This window comes from Leptodactylus fuscus, chromosome 8, assembly GCF_031893055.1.
Source record: "Leptodactylus fuscus isolate aLepFus1 chromosome 8, aLepFus1.hap2, whole genome shotgun sequence".
In the NCBI taxonomy this organism is placed as follows: Eukaryota; Metazoa; Chordata; class Amphibia; order Anura; family Leptodactylidae; genus Leptodactylus; species Leptodactylus fuscus.
Window position 1 is genome coordinate 67,716,863 of NC_134272.1, and position 12,929 is coordinate 67,729,791.

Below are 12,929 nucleotides of genomic sequence, written 5' to 3' on the forward strand. Positions count from 1 at the left end.
TGAGCCAAAACAGAAAATCCCTTCTAAAAAGACTTAGACTTCTACCTCCAGACAGTTGTTTTTCGTGGGGTTGATGCCCCTCAATAGTGGAGGGCTGGGTGCTGAATGGCAAGGTGAGAGGCGACTGACGTGGGTCAGGAGGGATACAATGTCTGAAGTTATTATTATTATTATTGCTTATTTATATAGCACCATTAATTCCATGGTGCTTTACATTTGGGGGTTACATACAATACACAAAATATACAGGTAGAATAATACTAACAGTGACCGACTGGCACAGTGGGGTAGAGGGCCCTGCCCGCGAGGGCTTATAATCTATGAGGGAAGGGGGGGGGGAAGAGACAGAAGGAGAGGGGGAGACTGTACAGATGGCAGTGCGGTGATAAGTGTTATTGGAGGTTGTAGGCCTTCCTGCATAGATTAGTCTTCAGGGCCTTCTTGAAGCCTGTGATTGTGGGGGTCAGTCTTATGTGTCTTGGTAAGGAGTTCCAGAGTATGGGGGATGCACGGGAGAAATCTTGGAGACGGTTGTGTGAGGAGCGGATGAGAGCAGAGCGGAGTAGGAGGTCATTGGAGGATCTGAGGTTACGTGTGGGCAGGTAGCGGGAGATGAGGTCAGAGATATATGGAGGGGACAGGTTGTAGATCAGTTATACAAGTTATACAGAGATTTAAAGGCCATGCATGCTTACACTAGGCTCACACTAGCATTCGGGTCTCTGACGTTTGGGTCCGCATGGGGGGTCCAAAACAAAGAGATTGTTTTCTTAAAAGCAGTTACCCATGGACCCCATAGACCGTAATGAATACAAATCTTACAAAGAGGATCGCCGGTTTCAGTATAAAATTGACTGAGAGAAAAGTCCTCCTTGCAATATTTGCAATGGAGTCTCCAATACAGATGTGAACCCAGCCTTATGCTTGGTCCACACATCTGCGTTCGGTATTCCATTCGGGGAGTCCACATGGAGACCCCCCTCAAAGAAAGCACACGGACCCCATAGACTATAATTGGCTGTTTCAGTAAAATTTGCGGAGTCTGAATACAACTTATTGTATACGAGGAAGGTAGGTGGGAGGACTCTCGTTTTGCTTATTTTGGGGGACAAGCCTGCATTTTAGTGTTGGAATAATTAGACCGGAGATGCGGCATTGCCAAAATCCAAGAAACTTCACATTGAAAAGTGCTGGAAGCTTCCACAGCTCTAATGGGGAGCAGATACTGATATAATTCTATCATTTTGGATCTCGGAGTGGAAATTTTCTACTACAGGGGAAAAAAAAGGTTCTGTCAAGAAAACTATGCATGGAGGAAATTGGTATTCACACTTTACACCAGATGAAGCATTTCTTGCTGCAGACATCCACATTTTGGCCCAGAAAAAGATTGTTTTGGCTAAAACCAAATCCATTTTTTCAAAGTGCAAAATTCCTGAAGACAATTTGCACAGAACTCCATTAGGTTGTCAGGACAGACGGCCACCATTCTCTAGCATATAAAGCAGGTGCACACGTCTGTTTCGATCTTCGCTGCGGCGTCTGTCTGTGTCCGTACAACTTTGTGCTTACTTTAACAAGGCCTATTGCTAGTGAAAGAAGGATAAAAAGAAACGCCATGAAATCTGTGACCTGTATAAAAACCTCTTCGCCTCTGGCCATGCGCTAATACATGGTCCTGAGCACCACGCTGACTCCTAACACCCTCAGCTATAACAGCGGGGGGTTTATCACCCGCACATAGATTGGTAGTGGATAGCAATAAAGGTGGGATGTGTCACTTGCTGTGCCTTCTAATCAACATGTAAGCGCAAAAATCATCCCCAAGGGAATCATTGGACACGGAGACTGATTCAGATGAAGCAAATGGAGGGCCCATGGTGTCAGTGCGTCCTAAGGCCACGTATTAACCTAGCTTGTAAATAGCACCAAGCTGTACTCTAGAAAAGTACACGCACATAGTCCTAAAAACATGTCCTAATATAAGCATTTCCACATAGGTGTATCTGGATATTCCAACAATTAATCTTTACAGATTGCATTGGAAATATCATAAATCACAGGACAACAGAAGAGGGTGCTAGGTCAAAAAAAAAAAAAAAAAAAAATCCGTGTCAATCTGTGTCAAGCTGATTTCTTTAGCAAAATGTGGTAGAGACAAGACCACAGATGTGCGGCCATCTCTACAAGAAAACTGGCACAAGATCTCTTGGTTATTGAGACTCAAAAATGTTGGGTAGACACAGCAGCAGGGTTGGACTGAACCACCGGAGTACCAGATGATTCTCCAGTGGGCCCATGTTCTGTTATAAAAAAAAAATGGGGCTCAGAAATCCAGCAAATTCTGGACTTACTTTTGGAGTCAATCACTTGATACATACCCTATTAGACCTTAGAAGGGTTGTCCAGTAGGAGCAAAGAAATATTATTTGTATATGAAAAGTTCTACAATGTCCCAATAAACTTTATGTATCAATTGTGATCCTTGTCACAGCGATCATAGGATCAGTTATACGACTGCTGGGATTGTGGCGTTTTCTGTGAATCTGGCTGCTAGTATAGGATTAGGTCATTATATTTCTGATCAAAATTACATGGGAAATGTTGTATGATCACTACAATATAGAGATGAAACATGTTAACTTGATATGAAAGGAATGTAATGTATTACACATCAAATTATATTTTCCAAGTCAACTTAATGGCGCTGGGTGGGAATTACTTTCCATCATTGAGCCACGGATGTCATTTTGCAGAAATAAGAGTGTCAGGGTGTCGGTCTTGTTACTGAAGGTTCCCAGCGATCAGAGGTTTGGCATCTATACTGTAAAAGTTTTTCGTGGGAAACACTAAGGCCTCACGTTGCTGAAACGCAGATTTTTTTGGTTGCGTTTTTTGGAGCTAAAGCCAGGAGCGTGTTGAACAGAAGGGAGAAGCATAAGATTTTCCTTTTATACTTCCTATTCCCTTTGAGGCCACTATTGGTTTTGGCTCAAAAAACCACAGCAGAATCTGCAAAAAAAACAAACAAACAGTGTTTCTACAACGTGGGTCCTCAGACTAAATGGGTTGCATGAGATTACAAGGAAGAATTTCCTTTCATAAGAGACAGCGCCTCTGTTGTCCATGGGCTGTATGTGGTATTACAGCTCGGCTTTTATCACCTTAACAGGGCTTGACCGTTTTCTACTAAAACTGGCAAATGTTGCAGATAAAAAAAACAAAAAAACAAAACCAGCAACTGCTTCGTCTACCATGTTAATAGCAACAGAATCTACATAGATGGTGAACCAAGACTCACAGGAATGTATACAAGGGCTGATACAAGGGGCATTTCCTTCCAATTGACATTGCCACGAGTGTATAAAGGTCAGAAAAATGTTGAATTAAAAATCTGTCATAGAGCTACCACTTCCAGCATACGTATATGGGAAGCTAATACTGGAATATATATATATATATATATATATATATATATATATATATATATATATATATATATATATATATATATATACACTTTTTTTAATTGATATTTTTATTTGCTCAGTAGCGCGCACAAAGTTCCCCAACCCAAATTTTTTAATCCCGTTTCAGAGGGAAGTGAGTAGCGCAGAAGTGGAAAACTAAATAATCCTTTTGGTTTGTGCTTTATATTTTTAACATATAAAGCAAATACATGTTTATCAGCACTATCAAAGCAGTTCTTTCATTAAAGCCCGGGGGCCATTCATCAATGTCAGTGCAGTTTGGGAACAACGGTGGGAAGAAACGTTTATCTGCAATCACCGTCCAGGCAATTAATCACCCAGCGCTACGCCCTTTTTTTCTCCCATTTTGGTTAGGAATCAGCCTTTTATTCCACATTCTTGCAGTAACAGGGTTAGTATTAAATATTCTAAGTACTAGACCGTCTTACATTTAATATGCAAATGATGATCTGATCATATAATTGTGATTTTACTAATCATACGGTTATATTACAGCCTATTAGTGACAATGGCGGATACTTGGTGGACTAAAGCCATAACTGTGAGAACTTTATTAACTGGATAGTAAGCAGAGAGTTTATTAAAACATGAAGGAGATGACAGCCTGAAGAGGACACAGTATATCCGGACAGATTATTAGGCTGTGGTGTGTTTTTAGGTGGGGTAGGGAGTAAGTACTGTATATACTCGAGTATAAGCCGACCCGAATATAAGCCGAGGCCCCTAATTTTACCACAAAGAAAATGGGAAAACTTATTGAGTATAAGCCGAGGGGGAGAAATGCAGCAGCTACTGGAAAATTTCAAAAATTAAAATGGTCGGAGTTTTTGGGTGCAGTAGTTGCTGGGGAAGGGGAGGGGGTGTTTTGGTTGTCTGTCTGCCCCTTCCCTGAGCATGCTCGCAATTGCGGCCTCAGAACTATGGCTGCGCATGCGCAGTCGGCTCTACTAGTGTAAGATCCGACAAAGGTGACGCTGCTAAAGAAAGAAGGGGAGGATCCAGCAGAAGATAGAGGCGGCGCAGGATCCTGTTCTCGGGCAGTGGTGGGGACGCTCTCATCGCATTTTCAGCGCTGGGGCCCGCCCCCATCGCTGCCAGAGAACTCATTTACATACCGGTAAAAAAACTGTATTACTAAGGAACTGCGCGGCGGAGATCACATCTAAAGGTAGGAGACAAATAGCCTTTCTAAAGGCTATTCTGACGTGTTAGCCACAGAAAAAAGTTTTTTAATGGTGGAATCCCTTTAAGGGACTCAGGCAGAATTTGAGAAAAAGAGAGTCTACTTTATTTCATTGCTCATGCCAGAAGGAGCAAGAACACACCAGGTGACCATCAGCTAAGAAAAAAAACTGGAAATTATTGTCTCCAGAGCAGAGCTCGGATATTTTTGGTTTCGCAGGAAGGGACGACTCCTCCAGAACATGTCAATCTGTAGTGATTATACAGTACATTGCCCATAAGAGCCACTCACGGTATAGCCATTTATGGCCCCGCGAACGTGGAGCATTCGTAGAACAGCTCCTTGAACATGGTCAGGATACTTTGCTTCTTTCACTATCGCAACCTCCAAAAACATTACCAGCAAGTCTCTTCTCCAAGTAATTGGCTCATAAATGAAAATTCGATATGTAATATGATAACAGCCATAACACTAAAGCAATATGTAGAATTAGTAGTAATAATAGGGTGCGATGCTATCTTGGCGAACACAGTAAAGAAAAATACGGAATCAAATTATACCCTCCTGCTCGCTCCAAAAAAAATTCCTACAGAAAACAAATGAAATCTTCACTTCATTGTTTTAGAAAGACGGAGCGACCATCAGTCATGCTTGTGGTCAGCTTCAATCATCGCTGCTATATTTCAGCCGTGGGTTTCCTTCCCCGGAGAAGAATTAACGCGGGGCTTTCAGAACAGAAACTTCACCGTAATTATATTGCCGCTAAAATTGTATTTTCCACAAACAGATATCTTGTATTGCCGTCTGCTTGACCCTTGGCTTGTGTTTACCCAGAAGGTCCGCCATTTTGGATGTAAGGTTCAGTGACACTGTAAGACAGATGTGCGGTGAACTGACAAAGAAGAATGACTGGGAAGGCCCAAGCCATTACTGTGTATGGTGCGATTCCTCAACTATCAGTCAGTGGAAGGCAGATGGCCTGGCGTGTAATTGATTTATTTTGCCATCCATTGATATGCCAAATTTACGGATTAGAATTTGATCAGTGCTGTTCTTTGTAGTCGCCAATACACAGAAGGTTACAGGAGACGGACTGTTCACTGAGTCCTTTTCAGCGATCGCTTTAACACCATGAATGACGGGCTTTTAACAGGGTCTTCAATACTAAATTGTATGGGAAAGCTACCAGATTGCAGGATATCGGATATTGCTTAAAAGTCAATGTATGGATTTAGTATTGTACATCTGAATCACAGTGTACATCATCTCTCTAAGACCAGTATATCCTGCTGAACTAAATAGCATTAAAGCACCCCCATGGTTATGAGCGTACATTGCTTTGCCTATTATAAAATACAGTCCAATAACCATGTGAGTGCCCCCTAGAGGCGAAGCATATAACACCTTGAGTACACATGGCACAGGTTAGTGGCCAGATATACGCCTAAACCCAATCTTTCATACCCCGTGGGACATATACAAATATTACAAAGTTGTTCAAATCACCAAAAAACAACAAATTCTGTAAAAAAAAATAAATTATATATATATATATATATATAAGTTTTGTTTATTTGTTTGGATTTTTCCAGAATAATAACTTGACACCTATTCACAGAACAGGTGATAAGCATCTAAATGTACAGGGTCTCACTACTGGCACCCCCACCAATCCTGACAATCAGGGTGCCTTCGTCCGATCAAATAGGATATCCCATCCCAATTATTGGTGGGGGTCTGACCACTGGGATCTTGACCAATGTAGAGAATGGAGAGGTTACAATGTTGCTGTTCTCTTCACTGTTTTTCCTCTGCATGGTGAATGAGGATGACTGCAATACCTTGGATAGCGAAGGGGTCAGGAATGCTACCAAGCATCGAAAAAACAGCAAAAGGGGCACAGTTGTGAATTGGCCAATATAGGCACATGAATACTGGGGTCAGGGGCAACACGGTGGCTCAGTGGTTAGCACTGCAGACTTGCAGCACTGGAGTCCTGGGTTCGAATCCTGCCAGGAATAACATCTGCAAGGAGTTTGTATGTTCTCTCTGTGTTTGTGGATTTCCTCCCATTCTACAAAGACATACTGATAGGGGAAATAAAATGTACATTGTGATCCCTATATGAGAACACTGGGGTCCACAGAGACTGACCCCTAGCATTATGCCACTATAGTTCTCCCTTCATTTTATACCAGCTGCTGCAGAAACTCTTTTTTTAATGTAGATTGTGAGCCCCATATAGGGATCATAATATCAGTATGTCTTTGTAGAATGTAAGGAAATCCACGCAAACACGGGGAGAACATACAAACTCCTTACAGATGTTGTTCCAGGCGGGATTCGAACCCAGGACTCCAGTGCTGCAAGGCTGCAGTGCAAGCCACTGAGTCACTGTGTTGCCCCTACTGCTGCAGTAACTCTTCTGCACATTGCTTTGCTCAATATCACTCCAGTTACATCCCTATATCATATGGGCCCCCAAACCATTATCCTTCTATAGCAGGACAACATGGCTGCCACTACTGTATAAATACGGATTCAGCAAGTTGCCGCTTAGCAGACCATGACCGAGTACTACAAAGAAGAGTAACAAAATCCCTCAACGTTAACAATAATTTTCCCTTTCTTCTCGTCTATGAATCCAAACAATCCGGTGATTTATTGGCGGGGGCCGTGTTTCTCTTTCACGCTTTCATTACATCCCTGGAAAGGACTATTTTTAAAGATAGAGTTAAATACGCTTTGAACATTCACAGACGCAGTTTGGCTCCAGTTTTCATGTAAGGTTACCACCAAAGAAAACACAAATAACCACGCTGTTTATAGAGCTAGTAAGGAGAAATGGAAGACAAATGAAGAATAAAAATACAAGTCGCGGCCAATGCTGGAAACAATAGACGCTGGCGTGTTTATATGGATCCCATACGCTTTTCTCACAAATTCTACAGTCAGCTTCAGCAGAATATGCTCAGTAAGGTGCAGTGTAGTCAGCAGAGTTTACATGACCTCTCAGTCACTTCCCAGAAACATTAGGCCTGGGAAAACACAACTTGTTCTTGTTCTCCTGGCTTTAGATTAGGAGATTCAGACTGAAATTCACATCATATAGAGATTCATATTAGAAGTGTAATGTGGGGTAAAGGAGCTGCCTGAGAATATACGTATCGTGTAGGAGAGTGAATGGTATAAGAAACCATTACTTACACATCAGATCCGCCACCGATGACCTAATGGACATCATTCACGTGGCTTGAAGGTCCGCGCCACTATTCTTTTGCTCTGTCGGCCATTCTCATCCTCTTTGTTCCTCTTCTTACAGGAGACTACTGCAAAATGGCCGATGGAACACCCAACTGTGCATGCTCATCAGCCATTTTGAGGTTGTCTCCTGTAAGAAGAGGGGTGAAGAGGAGGAGAATGGCTGACAGAGTTGGAATGGATGTCAATGCTGTGCTCAGATCACAGGCGCTGGAATGGATGACAATGCTGTGCTCAGATCACAGGCGCTGGAATGGATGACAATGCTGTGCTTAGAGCATATTGGGCGTTCCCCTTGTGCTTTCTGAGCACAATTACCGAAATGAAGAAAAATTCAAAAACGGCGCCACGGACCTTCAAGATAAAGTTAAGAGATGAATAGCCTTTATAAAAGCTATTCCTATGTGCTTTTAGTTTAAAACATATTTTCTTTAATGATAGAATCCATTTAAAAGAGCCATCCAAAACTTGAGATTGATGGAGTATCCTCAGGAGGGGCCATCAATATCAGATCAGCGGAGGTCCAACACCTTGCTCGATAGTGTACAAAGCAGAAGACAGCTCTGTACACTGTGTAGTGTCAGATAACTATCACTAAGCTCCCTGTACTCTGTCTCTATGCCCTTTCAACATATGAACATCCTTCTATGACCCAGAAGGAGAGCTGAGTGATGAGACTGTGTCTTGTTTTGGTAAATTTAAGGCTGCGGTCACACCTACGGTCCATCAATCAGCTTAAAATTGGGTCCGTGGGTAACCGCTTTTTAAGCAGATAGGATTTCCGTTTTTCGAGTCACAAGGAAGAAAGGTTCAAAGAATGGAAACCCCAAAGCTCGTGTGAATCTAGCGTAGACTGTTCTTCTATTTAATGAACACTCCTTCATCTTGGCTACATGTAATACTACATTTTCTGAGAGCTAGTGATTGGCTTGCCGCAAATTCCCTGGGCTGAATCAGCAGGTTGGATGCAGGACCGGGCACGACCAGCTGATCATTGTGGTTCTGAATTATAAAAAGGGTTGTCGCTGATGCTATACGGATACTACTATCCCTGTCCATATGCCTTATCAGAGAACAGCAAACAGGCAGTGCAAGCAAGAAAAGTCAAAGTACGCCTGAACTATAAACTCTACAAAAACTCCATATGCCTCAACGCTAGACGCAGTGTAAACTTTTCTTTGCCTACTGCCAATAAACATAGTTTATGTAAGCGGTGTGGGTGTTAATCTGGGATTTTACTCGAGTAAACCAGCTGCTTATCTCGGAGGCTGTAGGACGGCTCACCCGCTGCTGGTCGCAGAGTGTTATATGGCTGGCATGACTTTGTGAACAGTTCAGCGCTGGTGACAATTTTACAACTGTTCCCAAGTTGGTTCTGTGTCTGTACTATACTCTTGGGGCTTTAAATTCACGTTGGACAAACACATAAATCTACTTGTTATTGGCCGTGCGGCTATGAAGCCAAGTTAGGAACCCTTCCAGTGACTTTATTTACTCCCTCTAACTGCACCTCTCCTTAAATTAATTTAATACCTGCCTATTTCTGTTTTATCCCCTGGATCCACAGATCAGCGCTCTAACCTCTCTAAACACTCCACATAATTAATGTTCTGTTATGGACCAGTTTTTTTTTTCCACTATAAATTATCCCTTTGTCATAAACTGTGAAGGCTGCGGATATTTCTTAGCCGTAACCTAGACACAATACAAGGCGCGCGTTACAGCGGCCAGCGACCTCTCTGCATTTATGTAAATAACTATAAACCTAGACTATTTCACTGGTGACCCAAGACACTTAAATATTTTTTAATGGACAGCAAAAATTCTTAGTCGTCAGTAAAGTTTTGTGATCGGTCGTATCGATGCCAACCCATAGCTAGATTAAAACAATAGGGTGCCCATTATTCAGCATAGAATTATACCTTCACATTAAGCTTATAAGCCTCAAATAATATTGTATACAGCGTATCCGGACCACTTTATTAAAGGGATATTCCCATTTACAAGTTACTGGCAGAAAGGTGGGGGGTTCTTATTGATCAGAAAAATGGGAGTTTTGACACCCCGCTCTGAAAGGAGCAGTGGTCGGGCTGGAGCGCACTGCTCCATTTATTCCAATGGAACCAGCAAATATAGCAGAGCAAAGGAAAAGGAGCGTTCATGCCCTCTAACGTTGGTGGAGTTAAATTTTGCTGGAAAACTGGTAATGTGCTGGTATCTTTGCCAGTATGTTCCCTGGTTGCAAAGAGTTATTGGCACCATTCATTTTGGCACTAATAAAACTGCACTGTCAGAGGGGTCAGAGTCACAGCTAAGCCCGCATTCACATCAACGTTTGGATTCCGTTCGGGGGAGTCTGCATGGGGACCCCCCCAACCGGAATACAAACGTAATTGCAAGTGCTGTGCTGTAAAAGCACACGGACACCATAGGCTATAATGGGGTCTGTGAACTTGCCGCGAGCTGCCCGCACAAATCATGTGGACAGGAAAGTAGATGGTGAACTACTTTCCTGTCCGCAACATCCCTGTGGAGATTTCGCGGCAAGCACATGGACCCCATTATAGTCTATGGTGTCCGTGTGCTTTTACTGCACAGAACTTGCGTTTAGTATTCCGTTCGAGGGCTCCCCATGCAGACTCCCCCAGACAGAATCCAATCACTCATGTGAACAAGGGCTAAAGAGTCATCGCTGAGTGAGTGAGGATTGACCATCTGACAATACAAGACTATGGAGATGTCCGGAGGTGGGGTTTAGAGATGAGCGAACGCTATTCGAAACAGCTGTTTCGAATAGTACACTCCCATAGAAATGAATGAACGTAGCCGGCACACGGGGGGGTTAAGCAGCCAGCAAAGTTTCATTTCATTTCTATGGGAGCGTGGTATTCGAAACAGCTGTTTCGAATAGTGTACGCTCATCTCTAGTGAGGTTAGTTGGCGCGTTCCCCCCCGTTCAGCGATGACCCTGAGTGGTGAGGAAGACACCTCTGACAGTGCAGTGATATTGCTGCTGAAACTAACGGTACCGATATTTCTGCAACTGGGTCACCTACTGGCAAAGATAACAGTGTGATGAATCCCGACATATGAACTCTTGTCCCCTTTGTTACACAAAGTCTCCTCCTTCCAGATTCCTGCTGCAGGAAACCAGTGTGAGTTTTACAGGTAATATGGCAGCCACTCTTTCGGTTAAATGTTCTAATAAATAGGTTCGTTTTTTCTCAAAAGGAAAAACAAGGGGGGGAGGCGAGTAGAACGATAGTACAACAGGAGTGTAGTTCTTCTGCAAATAATTCACTGTGTGAATGGGAACCTTAACACTGCCAACCTAGCCTATACACTAAAATATATAGCACGGGCAAACCTGAAAGGACAACTACCCTGAGACATTATAGCTTCATTCTCCATTTGGTAGCCCGATAAGGCGGTTTTAATTCTTCAATATGATTGATAAGGGATTTTGATTACGTATATTTTAGGGTCACTAGAGATATTTTAGATCATTATAATTAATTGAGTATTCGGAAGATTATAGCCATCCATGACCCCTTGAGTATTCCTCTATACGGTATGTAGCAGTACACACACTAAATAAGTAAATGTGATCGTACCATGCTACACAGAGATTCTGCATATGATAAAAAGAAGAATTTAATCCTGCAGATATTACCGGCCTTAAATTTTCAACACAAGAGACTGAAGACATAAAAAGGCTGACACATTTGGTGACTAAAGTAGGTTATGGCTCTATTTACAAGCAAAAGAAAACCAGGGCATGGCATGGCATTTGCACAGTCCATAAAAGGCACAGCTTGCTTCTCTTTGGGCGCCAGATGCAGTAAAAGAGTTTTGGGAACAAATGCCGAGTAATGGCTTAGCCCAGGTGCTTCATGAGGCTCCATTCAAAGAAAGTAAGTCCTAACTAAACTGAAAGATGATACGCAGTAAAAAAGAATACGCTGGGGGCGACGAACAACGAGACTATACTAATGACCAATTGCTGGTCACACATACAAATACACAGTCAGTTTAGACTGCACATTAGATTATAGATTTACTTAGGGTTTGCAGTCTCTGGCAGCAGAATCTCTCTCTCTGTTTGGCTGTATTCACCGTCAAGGGGTTTTGTTTGTTTGTTTTTTTTGCAAAATCTCTGCAATATCATTAAAAAATCCCACTTGACCACACCATGTGACTATACCTTTAAAGACAGGTTCACACCTGCCCCCGGTCTCCACTTTGCAGGTTTCCGTCTTCTGCCTGAGAAACTGGACAGGAGTCGGAAACCGGGAGTCAGTTTTCAAACCCATTCACTTGAATGGATTTGCAAAGTGACCACCCGTAAGCGCCTTGTGCCACTCCGTCGTGAAAGTTTTTTTTTTTTTTTTAACCGGACACAAAGTTGGACATGCAGGACTTTGTGTCTGTTTAAAAAAAAACAAAAAAAAAAAAAAACTGTTTCGCTGCAGACACTGACTGCCGGGTTTCCATCTCCTGTCCAGTTTCTCAGGCAGAAGACTGAAACCCAAAAAGCAGAGACCGGGCACAGGTGTGAACCCGCCTATAATCGTATGCATGTAATCATAAATTTAGACGGATAAGCGCTTTACAGAGGCTGAATGGGGTTAGTCCAAAAATTTGCTTCTTCCCAGAAAGAGTGGGCTGGATTTGGTACTATAAGCGAACACCACTCACTTTTCCCATTCTCATACAATGTTAACCTGTTCATTTAACCCGTGATTGTGCAGTTTCAGCAAATACTGAGAGACAGATATTACTGTTAGTATACTGAAACGCTCTCTAATTTTCCAATATACTTTCTGTATCAATTCCTCATGGTTTTCTAGATCTCTGCTTACCAGTGGATAAAAATCAGTCCACGGTCATGGAAATAATGAATGGCAGCAAGCAGAGATCTAGAAAACAGCGTGGAACATATACTGGAAAATTGTATAACTTTTCAGTATACAAATCAATAGTATTTGTCTAAA

General features: G+C 42.4%; 1 protein-coding gene across 1 annotated transcript in view; it reads right to left on the bottom strand.

The window, feature by feature from the left end:
* The window catches only part of AGPS (alkylglycerone phosphate synthase), a 149,755-nt gene that overhangs the window by 58,021 nt on the left and 78,805 nt on the right, over positions 1–12,929 (bottom strand). The gene's annotated exons all lie outside the window — the stretch shown is intronic.